The sequence below is a fragment of the Achroia grisella genome, unplaced genomic scaffold, assembly GCF_030625045.1.
Source record: "Achroia grisella isolate CSIRO2021 unplaced genomic scaffold, CSIRO_AGI_Agris_v1 utg821, whole genome shotgun sequence".
Taxonomy (NCBI): domain Eukaryota; kingdom Metazoa; phylum Arthropoda; class Insecta; order Lepidoptera; family Pyralidae; genus Achroia; species Achroia grisella.
The window spans coordinates 1,436,096-1,452,375 of record NW_026713035.1 but is presented as its reverse complement, the minus strand read 5'-3'; the positions used below and the strand labels follow the sequence as shown (position 1 = coordinate 1,452,375).

Sequence of the window (16,280 nt, the reverse complement as noted above, 5' to 3'; positions counted from 1 at the left end):
TTTAACAAACAAAAGATTGTCGCAGGATGCGGTGAGGCGGCAAAGAGCAGTGTCAGGGGAAGGGGGTGGACAACCGACACGCTGCGCTGGCGCATTCAAAGAAGCCGCAGGACAGATCTTTTTGTAGTCAGATGCTATAATGCGATTATAGAAAAAGAAAGATTACAACATTACTCCTGTTTTCTTATTTGGAATGTATGATAATTACAGATTTGGTGTAGATTAGAAAATTATTAGTTATAAAGATTAGTAAGTTTATTATAAAACTACACAGACCTACTGTGTATTTTCTAGGTAATAAAGCAATATCGAAAATGAAAATTAAGTATTTATCACGACAGCACACAATTTCCATAATCTAATTTATCGTCTATTTCGTCACGAAAGATTCTTTATAAGGATGCCAGCTAGAACTGAGTGCAATCAACCTCTATCTGTACATATATCTTTAGGTTTTCAACCGACTATCAAAAAGACGTTGACTATACGACGGTACTTATTGTTTGCATATTACTTGATATATATTTGTCAATACTGCAGACATAATGCATAACGGCCCACATACGAGGCCAATGCGGAAACCGTGTTTATTTTACTTTTAAGTACATACAGGTAGTCATCGCGATCACGATTGTTATTAACAAACAGAATGCCATAAATAACATAAGCTTTTGGGAGGTGTTAAAATTATTTATTCCTATACCTATGGAGGAAACCGAATCATTACCTTCTGTCGCAGCGACCGGAGCGTTCCACTCCATTGAGCTGCGAACGTCAATTGTTGATCCACCAACGAATTGATCGATTTTAACAGTTCATTTTGTGAAATTTGTATAATAAAGTCATTTAGTTCTTCATTCAATAATCAACTCAGTTTCCTAAAACTATTATATTTTTAGGGAAGTAATGACAAGAAAATTTTATTGTATTTAATTTGAAATTAGCATTTTATTACGCTAAACATAAAACAATAGTTTTTTTTTTCTATTATTTTAGATAGAAGTTAAACTGCAAAATTGTTAGTTTATCGACTTTCTTAGCAAAGGTTTTCAATGGAAATAAATGGAGTAATTTATTATTATAATTATTATAATCAATCGGTATTAATATAGTTAGTCTGGTTTTACACGAATAATTTTATGTCATCAACTACCTTCACTAACTTATCCAACGGAATAGAAGAATTTATTAATCAGAAACATATCGAAGGATAATTCACTACAGTTAAATTTGGTTGTCGTAGCTAATCTATTCCCGTTGATGTCTAATACAGCACCCAAGCATCAAGTTTGACTACTGTGAGTAATATACCTACTACTAGTACTGCAAGGATAGAAGGTTTTATTTTCAAAGACTACACTGGAATGACTTAGTTGATCCTTTTTGCAATAAAAAAAATAAGTATTGACGCTATACAAATATTGTAAAATTTGTAATCACAAAGATGAAGGGGATTTAAGAGGTTTGGTAATACGAAAGTTATAGAATAACAAACGCTGAGAACGATGGAAGGTTGCAATAAAAATATGTATAAAATATATTTAGAAAATATAAAGAAATAGTAGTACTATACTTAGTTATTAAAGACTTTTATTTGGCAAAAAAATAATATATTATATTGCTTTTATTAAAGACTAGTTCATTTTATTATAAAAATAAAACTACCTGCAATGACAGTTATTATTGTACCTGTTCTTTTAGGTTGGGTGAATAAGACGTCACATTAAATCTTCAAAAGCCGACGTTCTTAATGTATACAAAAGACATTAATTAAACCACAAAAACACCATTACGACCGTAAAGTTCCCATGTTTCAAATCCGAATAAAGGGAACCTTGTTTAGAATCTCATTTATTTATATTCAGGTCGCTTTGTATGAGTGAATGCCGTTACAATGTTTATTAAACAATGGACCTTATTAACTAATAGTTAAATGTCTAAATATCTATAGTGTTTATAAAATAATTGATACCCTAAATAAATTACCTAAGGCACAAATTTGAAAGTGTATATTGGTATTACCGGTTTTTTTCTGATACTGTTAATACCTGTTTGTACCTTTATTAATTAATATTATAGTGTATAATGTTTTCAATGTTATACAAAAGTTGAGATTTTCTATTTTCTTAGTCCTCCTATATGCAGAACATTTATTGAATAAAGTTTTTAAATAATTAAATTGTCTGCTAGAAAATGATACCTGTTAGTAGTACAATAAGTTCGCTTTTTTTAATACTTAAATAAACAGAAGAATATTGAAACACTCAATCATGTCAATATTATGTACTTTGTTCATTAGATAAACAAAATAAACGGTAGTGTAAGAAGAAATACCAAAGTAATCGTTTTATTACGTTCCACTTTCCATCGATCAACAGCAATGTAAGAACTTTATTAGTCTACGAGTTTATGGCCCACCTGCGACGTTATTCTCAAATGTTGTCTACAAAGTATTTATAACGTGTTCCGATTTATAATCGAGTTATAAAGCTGAGATAAGGTAAAATACCACAATATTCATTATTTAGTGCTTAATTAAATAATAATATGTATATTAATTTTGTTATGTTGTTTTACCAGAAAGTTACTACAGCTTGTACAAGTCGCCCACAGAATGATAAAAAATTACCGTCCGCTACAGACCCCTACAACGTCAAAAATACGATCCGTACATTGATTTACTCATTAAACAATTTTTCATATGTAAATTGATTTAGCAGACTGTAATAAAATTGCAGAACCAAATAGCCCAAAAGACCAAGAAGTTAGTCATATAGGTAAAAAAATGGATAAGCTATTGGAGGAAATTATTCTCGGCGAGCAATGCGTCAGCGCCAAGCCAGTGTTGGCTGAGTGGCTCCTCACTAGACGATCTAGAAGCTAGTGACGATCTCAAAGTGAGACAAGAAATCAATAATACAGGTAGATAGTTCAGTGCACCTTACAATATAGTATTCTTTATTAAGAAGTGTATAATGAATAGCTTAAATAATGATGGTGATAACGTATAAATTAAAATAAAGGCAACATAAATAACCATAAAATCGCAGGAATCTTACAGTAAGAAATCGATGTCTTAACTCCATATAGGATACGACAGGTTATTCAACAATCAAGTTTAATGAAAGTCACGTCTAAACGAGATAGCAATATACATAAAGATGACTGTAAAAAGAGATGGACATTTAGGTCGAGTACAGCTCAATAGTGCCGTCTATTTCACGATAAACCACAATTTTTATAGGAAATAAGTATAAATCTGTCTATAAGATTTAACGTCCAATTAAAGTGAATTATTTAGTTAACAAAGTTGCAATTCTATTCAAAGCCCTCTACGTTATTCATTAGAGAAAACACAAATTAAAAATAAAAGACATTCAATAACGAAAAAAAATAATTCATCAGCTACCAATGTTATACATGTGAAAGTTTTACGAGCCGTTTGGATATTTTTTACTATGGCTGGGAAGATTTGAATGAAATTTGTACATTTATACACAGATAGTTTGTTATATTATAACTGTAGTACTGTGTAGGACATAAACAAAGCGGTTATGTCCTACACAGTACTACAGTTAGGTATGTACCTATATCGAATTCATTTATTCAAATACCAATAACATGATAGTTGACAGCAACAAGGTGTGAAACAGACAAGGGTATGAACATTCACGAATGCATACGTTCTGTTCTTTTAATATGGTATACAATAGGGCTCATTGTGATCAAGTTTACTGCTATTAATAATAATCCGCTCATTAAAAACTGAAAACAGGTTGCAAAAAAACCAGTTTCACGTATTTTTGTTATGCACTTCTAGGTATCTGAATGTATCAAGGTAATAATATATGAGGAAACTCCAAGTCTCTTAAAGAGCTATAGAAAATGCTGAGCTGTGAGGTTATCTGACAAAATTGATCGTGATCTATAGAAAAGCCAACTCAATTGGTAAGCTGAAATGACAAATAGCATGGTCAACTAGATATTTTTAGAGTAGCCATTTAATCATATCATAATTTTTATTTACTATTTTCTATTATTATATGACGTTTTTAAAATCTTTGTTATGATTGGATAACATTACCATTTTCAATTCCAATATACCGCTCGGGTTTATATAACTTCCCTTATCGATACTTTACTTACATGACTCATTTACTAGAATTTAAGATACATGAAAGTTCTAATATTGGTTCCATAAAATAATCATAAATAATAAAAAATATAGTTAAAAAGTGCGTCCTCTCGCCTCTTATCGTCCTCGCTCGACTCTCAAATAGAGGCCGACAACTATCTCGGCTTTGTCTACACATTCCTATTGTCGGCGAACTCGTTCTGTTCTCGATTCGATCTCGATCCAATTCTTTTTGTATTACACTTCTATTTATTCAAAGTTACGTTTTCGTTCTAGACTAGGCAACTTTGTAGCGATCAAAGTCAAAAACATTGTTTGCAATCGTAAATAGCCTAATAATGTATTTAAAAATAAAATTATACAATTTGAAAATAGAACGTCATGCATTGTTTTGTTTCTTTTTATGTATTTTTCATCATCATCATCTCGAACATTCCGCGGCGTAACCATTAAGTCCTGTGTACAATCAATCTATGACCATGACAAAAATGTGTACGTACACGAAAAAGTAATAAGGTCTAATTTCCTCAAATTTAAAGGAATGTTTCTGTCAGACTAAATCTTAAATTATTATACTACTGATTCTTAAATTTACATAAGTATATGAATTATTTTAACCCTAATCCCCATAATAGTCGAGTCAACGTGGAAGCAGGTGCTCTTCATTGATTATATTTATTGGCACAGATTTAAATAATGTTATGATTAATGAGTGTGAATTTAAATATCGATCGCAACACATTTAAATATGAAATCGTCTGTGTTTGTATTATTTTTATAAATACCTCATAATTTACACTAATAAAAGACAGACTAACGCGATATCTTCTTCGAAAACATAATAATTTAATGCGATCCGTTAAAAAAATGTTTTTCCACCCAACCTCTATGTTAACAACATGGAGATTATGAAATTGTATAAAAACTAACTAATTATTGTTTTAAAATAATCACAGCTTACGCACACATTATTTTTTTCATGTAGTCGCTTATTTTACAAAAAAGTACTGAATGAAATTTACTTATTATTTTTGCTATTGAAATTTTATAATACTTTTTCTATTTTTCATTATATAATATAGTACATATATATATACATTTTAAAATATTTAAACTATTCTCTTTGTAATATATTTTATTCTGTTGTAACAGTATCATTGTTTAAAATTCAACGTAAACTAGTAATTTAACATTAATATTATTAATAGGGCTCAGAATAGGTAGTGCAATATTGCGACATCAATAGTATGGATATGCCTATAACGTACTATTTTCTTTTTCGCTGTATAAATGAATAATGAATATTAAAAGAAATTCCTGGATACCCAGTAATGCTAAAAACATAATAGTTTTATGTTATATTAAACCCGACGATGATGATTTTGTTGGCGATCTTGAATTCGAAGACGAATAATTGTCACCTTTGGAACACTCTACTGCACTTTGATTTACCTTTTAAATTACAATAAATATCTGAATATGTTTTTTTTTTCCTTCTACTCACTCCTATAAACCTATAAATAAACAATAAGTGTAATTCTCATGATTTCATAATTATATAAGTTGCATTGCATTGCATGATTTAAGTTCCCGGAAATCAAACTGATTTTAAGTCTTATCCATGTCATGCTTACGTTGACTTTCTAGCTACAAGTACATAAAATTGCACATATTTACATAAAACTACCTATTCCCAGCCCCAATTATTAATCTGGATTGGCTGGGTTGTACACGCCACTAACAACAAACAAAAACCCAATACGTACCATTACATACATAACAAGTTTAATTGTATTCGGTAATATTCACAGAACAATGAACAAATAAAGCATTATGCAATTGCTTACTAACCCTAGAAAATATGAGTAACAATTTTTTTTAAAGTGCAATTCAGATTACACCTAAGTTAGATTGCGACATATTTTTAATTGTACCCAAATCATAACCACAGTCTGGCGAAACAAGTCAATAAATTGTGATTGTTAAAAAGAGTTTGCGTAATTGTCGCCCTTAATAGTTAGCAAACTGTCATAATGCTTACACGTAAGCTAATGAGTATAGGTATGGAATAGCACTTCTTCATCCCAAAAGGAATATAGATATAATCTATTTTAGTTTATATTATTATTAGATTTTTTCGTTAGAAGTATATTACTTTTCTAATCTAAGCAACTAGGTACTACATATTTAAAATTCTTTTAGTGTGATATCCTGATATTTATCGGGGAAGGTTACAGTTTATAAAGTTATTTTATTCATATCATCACGCTACGAATAATAGGATCGGAGTACCAATGAAAAATGATTCCAAAACCATAAAATGTGAGTGTGAAGTTGCGCTGGTCAACTAGGTAGTACTTAAATTTAAAAAGAAGTATATACGTATTATTGTAATTAATATACCCCGATAAGCAGGAAATCTCACACGAGCTCTGTTCATAATACAATACGAAAGCACAACAAACAAATAAGAGAGCCATAAGGAAACCCATTATTATTGTATCGACGCTTTACGCTTTTATTACAAGAGTAATTAAAATACTTCATTACACAGCCAAACAACGTGGAGTATACGCCCTAAAAGGAAAAACAATTTAACCCAGAATTCCAATATGGTCTCTAAAAGGCATAGTGGGCATCAGTATATATATGTATATCTAGATATCATATATGCTAAATCACGATTAGTTTACAAATGAGGACATAAAATTTTCATTGCAGTATACTAATATGAAGTGTAGGTATGGGAAGTGTTTATATGCTTTATAATATAGTCTGTCCATGTCAAACCTTTATGATGAACCCACTTTAGCGAACATTTTAAATCTTAATATTTTGAATTTGGAATTTTCAATTCGCTTACGGTAGCCTTGCCATACCTAATGTGGTAAATCGGATGACTAGATGTTATCGTGGAAGAAGATAGAAGGTACCGGTAAAGTAGGTTAACTGCGTAATTAATTTTAATTATGAATTATGTCACTTTCTAATTTCACTGATTTTATTACTACCTATGATATAAACATTTTAAAATCGCAATATTAAGAATAAGAAGGTTTAACAAAGAGGTTTTACTACAATAACAATAATATATAATAACAATATGTTACATAACTACAAGCAATTGGAGAGACGACACGTTAACCCAGTACGTGATGTGCTAAATTGACAAGAATACGAGTAAGTAACGTGATTTGACGAAACTACTTCCTTGGTGAACTGCACGTATTTACATAAAGGGTACTTTCCCACTCAACATTGAACAAACATCTACTTGAAAGGATGAACATAAAAATAAACAATATCTTATTTATACTAAGACCACAAGGAAACGAAAACTGTGTGTTTCGGTGTTAAAGTTTAAAATAAATCACAGGGAAACACGGGCTAAAGAAAGATAAAAAAAATACCGCGGCTAGTAATTCATTTTATCATTATTTTACAATACACAATCTACTGTTTTAATGATTAAATTATTAATACAATTATGTATGACATCGTATAGATGATTTAAATTTGTTATAATCGTTTAGATTAGTATCAACAGATGGCGTTTAAAATATATATAGTCATTAAGTCGCACAAGCTACGTTGTTTGTAAAAAAATTACTACCTATTACAATAATTAAAATTTTACACTATAAAATGTAAATGATGATGCAATACGATTACACTATGTGATACATTGAATATTAATCAATCTCGTCTCTAAAGACAAGCCGCTCCCAGCTCTGAATAATTCTCAAATACAAGAAATATCTGGTACAATCGAAATCAGAAGTCATGTTGCGTTGGATTACCAGAGCAAACCATTATTCAGGCCTATCTGCATCAATTATTTATGAGGAAAATAGACACGTTACTATGACAGACACGTTTTCAATATGTAAACAAATGCATTTAAATCAAGTTGCGTACTAAGTAATACCGCTTGATTTACATTGACAGGTCCTGGACCTACATTCTTGGCACAAAAAGCATTTAATTTTGTATTTATGTTTAGAAACCTATGGGTAGATTTTTGGTACCAATCTCAGTTGGGTTACCAATAATTTTACACTTCGTTCATCTTATCTTGACGTGCAGGTTGTGCCGAATACAATGTACGACCTGTATAATTCAGTTTCTTGTAATACTATCTTCTTCTCTAATCTTATATAGTATAAACAAAATGCACACTTTTATTGAATATTCAGTAAAATCAAAGATTTCCAACAAAAACGCACGCTTTACTTAGGAGTAACTAAGATTTATAAAACATTAAGTATTACGTTTGATTTTCCTTTTTTAAATTGATACAAGTATATATTATAGTTTGGTTGTACCCATACAGACCTATTTATATATATACATCAATAGAACTGTATACAACAAAACAAAAAAGACTTTTTGGTTTGAAAGGATTTGCCTTTGATTTTCCAAGTATTTACCTGTTCACCTCAGTCATTGTTTAATGATTTATCATCGCTAGAAAATTGCAAATTGCAACCTTTATGGTGTCACAGTAAGAATGTTGTAATAGAGTGAAGTGTACTAACATCGTGATTTTAAACTAATTATCCAATTTGTCATCTCCGCTGTTCGTGCGCTGTGCCTCACAATTTCTTGGGTACAGTCTCGCTTGTTTTGTGTTACACACGTTAAAAATATGTGATCGGAGTAATTACATTATTAACGTAACTGTTCATTCGCGAAATTATTATTTATTAATTCATTTAAACAGAAATGGTACAATGATTACTTTTATTTCTCTGTTTGATTACTAATCTAGTTTTCAAGTTCATACTACAATTAAATTATGCACAAATTACTTAGTTTTATCTTATCACTATGTTTTAAAATAAGAAAGTTCTTTTAAAATTACGGAAACCACGGCATAATTTCTTATTTCTTTACATTACTTAGTCCAAAGCTCCATATTGTTTAAAGTGATTGAAAAATGTACAAAAGAAAAATAATAAACTATTGAGATATTTCCCGTCATAAATAAAGGAAACAAATCTGGAGACGAGTGTACATTAACCAAGTTCTCAGGGCTGTCATGTCAAAATAAATTAAACTCTGCATCCTATATACAAAGAGGCATATTACTTGGCGACCTCTATTCACTTCCTGCTAAATTTAATTTTTGTTATAGTAAAGTCACTGGCACCAAAAACTGATATAAAATATACATATATGTATTATATACCAATACAATCATCTAATTATAAAATGACTAGTAAAATGAAAATATTACAGTCACTGATTAACTAGTTTTACAATGACAACCCTTTTCCTATCACTGAAATAAGAAACTACGAAACTAGCAATTATTTAATATAGCGTAATCACATAATATATGTATGTATGTACACATATATATTTTAAATATAATGTGTTACAATAATAAAATTAAAATTCTTTTACACAATTATAAGTCTTTTATTAGAACATGCTTTTAGTCTCGTATCTCTTGTTTGTGTAAATTGGCCTATTATGACAGTAAGGGTAAAACTAGAGCTTCCATCTTTTATGTATACTAATATGTAGCCTAGTAGGCAGTAAAGATATCTAAACTGCCAGAGTAAAGTGCACTATGTGTATGTACCGTATAATAATATAGGTACACAAAAATGATCGCTTTACCATATCACAGCAATAATAGTGCGGGCAAAGGAATATTTCTCAATGACTTTTAGCACACATAATTCAAATACTTACATTATTAATATTTAATATACATAATGTATACCTATATATTAACTTTATATTAGATACATTTTTATTTTCAACCCACCACCAAAAGTTTTTCATTTTAGCTATATTTTATGCTTGTGAGTATTAGGCGATGTTTTTTTAGTATGAATTTACTCCCGTGAATGCATTGTCTAACTTTTTATTGTAGAATAGAATGTCCTTGTTATTGTATTTGAATGTATACATAGTATAGTCGGTATATATTTTTGTTCCCTTTGCCACGCGCCATTCCTATCTTAAATCTCGGTAACAGACCCAAATGGAGATTTGTGAGCAAACTATCCACAGATATTATCGGAAGAAATATTATACTTGTATTCTGCGTAATTTATGTAACGTATAGGGCAATTTAAACAGTAAAATTACACATAGCTTCGGCATGCTCTTGATCATTTATAATTTCGATAATATTTTAGATTAGGTATATGCTGCATGAGAATAAGGATTAAAAACACTTATTTACTTATGATTATTTTGTTATTACTAATGTTTATTTGATATAATTACACACAACTTCTAATGAAAGTTTTTGTTACAAACCATTTGTATTTAATTGATGATTATTATCCTAATACTATAATAATAAAATATCTATTACATCATCAAAGTTAAAAGAAATGTTATTTAATCTATAGCTGATATACTAACAACTAATAACTTTTAAGTTAGCATAAACCTTCCAATCTCATATTAAAAAAAGACATTAAAAGAAAAAAATAATATATCCAATATAAAACAAAGATAACATAGTCTAATCAAAAGAATTCGGCCACAGATTCGTAATAGACAATAGGAATCGAATTCGATTCGATTAAAACAGGACATTACCATCACTATTCATGTAACTATACGTGTCTAATACATAAGTGTTAGAAACGAATTTATAATCACCGACATTGTTATTTATCACGAATCGTGTTTGTGTTGTGGCTTGAATGTTTTCTATATATAGTGCAAGGGCATATTACAATTATTGAAAAGAATAATTCGACACGCATTGGCCTTAAAGTGACAGAACAATATATGAGCAGTAATAAGCGGATAATTTGTTTTGCAATTCAAATAATCGATGTATCATTCGGAACTTGTTGATATATTATAATAAAGCTGCCGGAAAACGCCTTTGAAGCTAGAACTAACAGTTGCAACTTGTAACCTCTGTACTCTGTCTCACCTATATCAGCCGCCAAGCAGCTTGCTTTGTAAGCGGTTTAGGTTACAGTGTAAGATGACAGAGACATTACAGGGTACGGATGCATGACACCACTTAGTAATCCACAGGAACGACGTCATTGTATCAAAGGTGTCACACGTTATATGATGACGTGATGACTGTGGTGTTGCTTATACTATAAAAGCAAATAAGTAATTTAACTGACTATCACATATGCCGTCAGCTTGTTCAATTTTATGATTTAAGTATGTATTTAATAAAATTATTATATAAATAAAAAAAATTTAAAGTACGTTAAGTCTGTATTGAATTTTAAGTCTTAAATTTGTCTTTACGTCTAAGGACAGATAGTTCACAGAAACCTTAATTTATGATTTTATTAAATCCTAGACGTGTACACGCTTAACAAAAAACTAGGAGAAAATATTTTCAAGGGACGCGGAGTCCTCTAAAATTGTAATCTTGTAGTTTAATTAATAATTAAAATTAAATTGCTGTATTAGAAGTTCGAAATAAACATATTAAACAATTATTTTTAATCTAATTTTGTATACAAATATTCATGATAGAATATATAAAAATACTGTTACATCTGAGCAAAAACAAACTATCTGGTGTTAACTCGTTTAGCAGAACTACAAAAAATAGGCATAGTCATCTATGGAAATTATATTTAATAATAGTTCAGATAATTAATGAAAGAAACCGAATGTAAAATATAAAAATTTTAACGAATTATTCATGTTACATAAATGAAATACGGCGAAGAAAACCTACAAAAATGTATATAGTATCTACTTGTTCTATAAGTACGTTACGTACTCTATGAAATAATAATATAAAATAGGGACTGTCGGATAGTCGGATACTAATACAAACATTTTCGACAATGACCTACGAAACGTAAAAAATATAGTAAAAATGATCTCTAAATTTTTCGCTTCAATGCTCAAGTGGAATGGATTATTTACGCAATAAACTATCATAGAATAGTTCCCTATAATACAGAGTAAACAGGCAACAAAAAAGAATTAGGTACGGTATCCAATGGGCTTTAGTGGACGTTTTCAAACTGGTCTATTAACAAACAAACTTGTTTAAGCAAAAAATGCTAAGAGTTATTGGCGATTTTATATTCGGTCACTGAACTTTCATTTATATTTAAAATGAGCGTCCTGTAATCTAGCCGAGATTAATTGGTTTCTATGGATGAATCCTTTGTCGAATGATACGACACGATGTCTTTTTATTTAACATTTACTAACCAATTTGAATTTGCACGGAAGTTAAAGAGTCAAATAAGTACAGATTAAAACTAAAAAATTATAGGCACCTTTTATGGTTAGCTGATGATGTGATGGAACCAATTTGATTTGTCAATTGCTTCTAACATATAAGTATTAAAAACTTTAACATAATAATATATGATAAAATCGATGTGTAATTATAGGAGTAACACACATCTATTCATCCATTCTTACAAAGTATCGCGTATATAATCGTCTGCTTCTTCCTTATCCCATTTATTATGGTCGTCGTAATATGTTTTTCTCTTCCATTCATCTCTGTTCGCAGTCATTCGTCGTTATTTACTCCATATTTTCTTTCTCACCATATCATCTTTCACACAGTCCATCCATCTCTTTTTCGGTCTTCCTCTACCTTTCGCGTATAGAATATTAGTAAGAAAGCAAGAAGATCAAAATTTACTCGCTCAGTCAAAATACACCTTACTGTATAATGTGTAATTACAGACATTACATGATTCGTTACTCGATCATTACTGCATTATGTTTAATAAAAAGTCATGAATACATGATTACTGTATAATCAAAGACAACAACGACTTAATTAGATACGTAATAGCTTTTAGAAACAATAGATGAGGATCGTTAATTATTAATGATGTAGATTGATACATATTTTCTTACAACTGTCATCAATATTTATGTTTTGCTGTCATCACGTTCAATAAACTTCTGGTATTAATAAATCTGTTGATAAACTGAATTTATATATTATTCAATGTTATGGGATGTATGAATTTATTATAAACTCTGATTATAATGAATTCATACAGCCCATAACATATAAAACGAAGAAACTGCATATAAACTCGTCTACGTGTTTCCTTTGTCTCATTTGTGTAGGTATTTCAGCGGCCTAGAGGCAGTGAAATTAGGATATAAAATAAGATAAGAAACATGACATGTCTGTAATGCTGCTCTGTATGTAATATAAGCCACAGTTAAGTTACCATAAGGCAGGCCGTCAGCTTGTTTGTCATTCTAATTACATAAGAAGAATTGCGATGCTCACGGCACCTTACGAAATGTAATAACAGTCGGCTCATCACCTATTATTATATATACAGTAACACGGATATGACGTCGTCACGTGTCATCCCTTCATGAATTGCCATTCAAGAAGACTAAAGAAGAAGAAATCATGTACCTATATCCTGTAAGTTTTTTCACTGACATACAACGCCCATTAAAGAGAAACATAGTCAAAAAGTAGACTCCAAATTTTGGAACAAGAATCGAAAACATATTAATTGTCCTGTAAGTTACTGACATATGCCCTTTAAAGAGAAACACAGTTCAAAATGTAGACTCCAAATTTTGGAACAAGAATCGAAAACATATTATACTATTGCTGTATTTCGACTCGGTTTCTTGTAGAAACTGAAACAGGTCTAAATTATCACACTGAGCAATTTTTTTGTTAAATAAATATAATTATAACACATAAAACACCGTAAAATAGACTTACCAGAGGAATGTTCACTGGTTCCCACACAGACGGTTGTCACTGTGCAAAATCTTGGAGACTTATTCAGCATGTTAACGTTCCATTTCACGCGAAATATAGTCACAATAGTGTTTAATATTTTTGTGGCGCGATATTCAAATTGTGACAGTGGACTGTTCACAAATGTATCGGACAAAATTCGAACACTAGTTTTTATTAAAAAAAATGTTAAAATTATAATTGTTTTTTGTTCAACAAATGATACCACTGAATCGATTTACAGCTCAAGGAGTTTTGTTAACAATATTTTGGAAGATTTATTTTATGTAATTGAAATGACATACAGCTAATGGCTCATGTGATAAATAAATAAATATATACCTTATACAATTAAAACAGTGCCATCTAGTCTCATGGTAAACGGAGCTTGCATTATGGGTACTAGACAACTGATATAAATACTTAGATAATTTTATTTTGTAAATAAATAAAGAATATTCATAGAAAACACTCAGACTGATACAAACAATCATACTCATGAATACAAATGTTTGCACCGTGCGAGGAATCGAACCCGCGACCATGGGAAGTAAAGCGGTGTACTAAACCGCTAGGCCACAGACGCTATCAAATTTTGTGATACTACTAGTAACCGTCATCTATATACATGAACAACACTACGGACATCACGTTATCATGCGTTGTGTTGGCATTCCTGAGTAGGTACTAAGTTATCTCGGGTCAAGATAACAACATAACAAGGCCTGATAGTCTTATGCATTCAAACAAAATGCAGCTTACAAAGCAATCTATTCGGCTACTGAAATAGGTAAACTGAGGTACCCATACAGACGACTCTTTATAAAGCTTACTTCTAGACAGAAGTAAGCTTTATAAAAAGGAGGCTTTTTATTTGTTACTAATGTTATATCTAGTTCACAATGTAGACATTGGACTGGATAACGCTTGTGATTATCCATTATTTGCGATGCATCGCAAATAACGGATAATCATAAAGATTCGCCAATGTTACCTACATTGGTAGATTCCTACCTAGATATAACATTAGTAACAAATAAAAAGGGAGGTCCTAGTCACTAGTCAATACTCATCAAAACTCTTCTCATCAATGTAGGTGTGATATGAATAAATCACTAAAATAAAAAGGGCCGTAGCATAATCTGAGATATATTTATAATGATTTAGGCGATTGACTGTTCACGAATAGGATTTCACGCAACCAGGACTTTATTTTTTAATTTATAAATAAAGTTATTTACAATCTAAAATTGTTGACTTTCACGCAATCAGAAGGATCGTTACAATATTATTTATCCAATAGGTACACTTTCAAGACAATATAAATCGTTTCTGTATTTCTGTGTAGTTCTGACTTCTGAACTAGCATTAGCCGTATAACAGAAGCCAGTATGGAAAGCGGTTTCATTTATCAATAAGGTATATTATAATTACTTGTATGTGTCTTTTCTCAGATTATTTTGCGTGTTATATTATACATTGTTCTCGTGCCATAACCGACGTAATTTTATTTATAGAAGGTTTAAAACTCACATCACGTAGGTACCTACCTACCCTATTTTTTAATGGATTATAATGATAGCTATCAGTATATGATAACTGGGCATTAATGTGAGGGATGAGGCAGAAATCAGATCAGCTAACTCATCGTGGCGGACGTATTTACTAGGAATTAACTACGATGGCTTCCACAAGGAAGTCATGGACCTCGTACTGGTTAACCTTACATAGTTTTCATAACATTTCTAGCAATGGGCCATGATACATTCCAACGTTCCTCGCTTCCACTAAGCATATGTATTGCCCCACATTTACATGTCTGGTCTATGAAAAATAATAAAATAACCTGTTGAACTTTAGTTTAACCCCTAAAGATCAAGTGAAGGATGAATGTAATCGAATTGCATGTAGTTTCAATTCATTACTATTATTACTTATATACCTAATACTCACATTAAAATTGACTATCCGTTCACCTGCCCACCGTATCGGAGGCTGCGTCGGCGTCCCTCAAGGAATGCGACACCTGTGACCACAAGCACACACACTACAAGTTTAACTTTATCACAAACAAACAATGTTCCAAAACCAAATACTTCCGTTCCTGCACTTCACTACAAATCCAGTATAGTTCTAATGAGTATATTTTTAAAGTTTCGCTAAAAAAGTTTCGCGACTCGCGAGCAATGTAGTATAAACACAAGTACATACGACTCACGCAACGTACAAACTCGGACTGACGTACAGAAAGAGACAGCGGAATGGAGAGAGGGGCAATCACAAGAAAATAACCAATCAGATGCGACGGCAGCGCCGCCACACCTGTCGACGCGCGGGCGTACAAACTGTGCAAGTACGAAACTTGCAACACAGCGCAGTGTGCCCTGCTAAAAAGCTTAACTAGCATTCTCAGATTATGCAATTCAATACGGTAAAGTT

At 31.0% G+C, this 16,280-nt stretch overlaps 1 protein-coding gene across 1 annotated transcript in view; it reads right to left on the bottom strand.

Annotated features, from left to right (window-relative positions):
- LOC131852086 (cadherin-99C) overlaps positions 1-16,068 on the bottom strand; it is a 147,514-nt gene extending 131,446 nt beyond the window's left edge. The window contains exon 1 of the mRNA XM_059202707.1: positions 15,795-16,068. The gene's annotated coding sequence lies outside the window, so the exon portion shown is untranslated. The remainder of the gene's footprint in view (positions 1-15,794) is intronic.
- Positions 16,069-16,280: the final 212 nt, after the last annotated feature.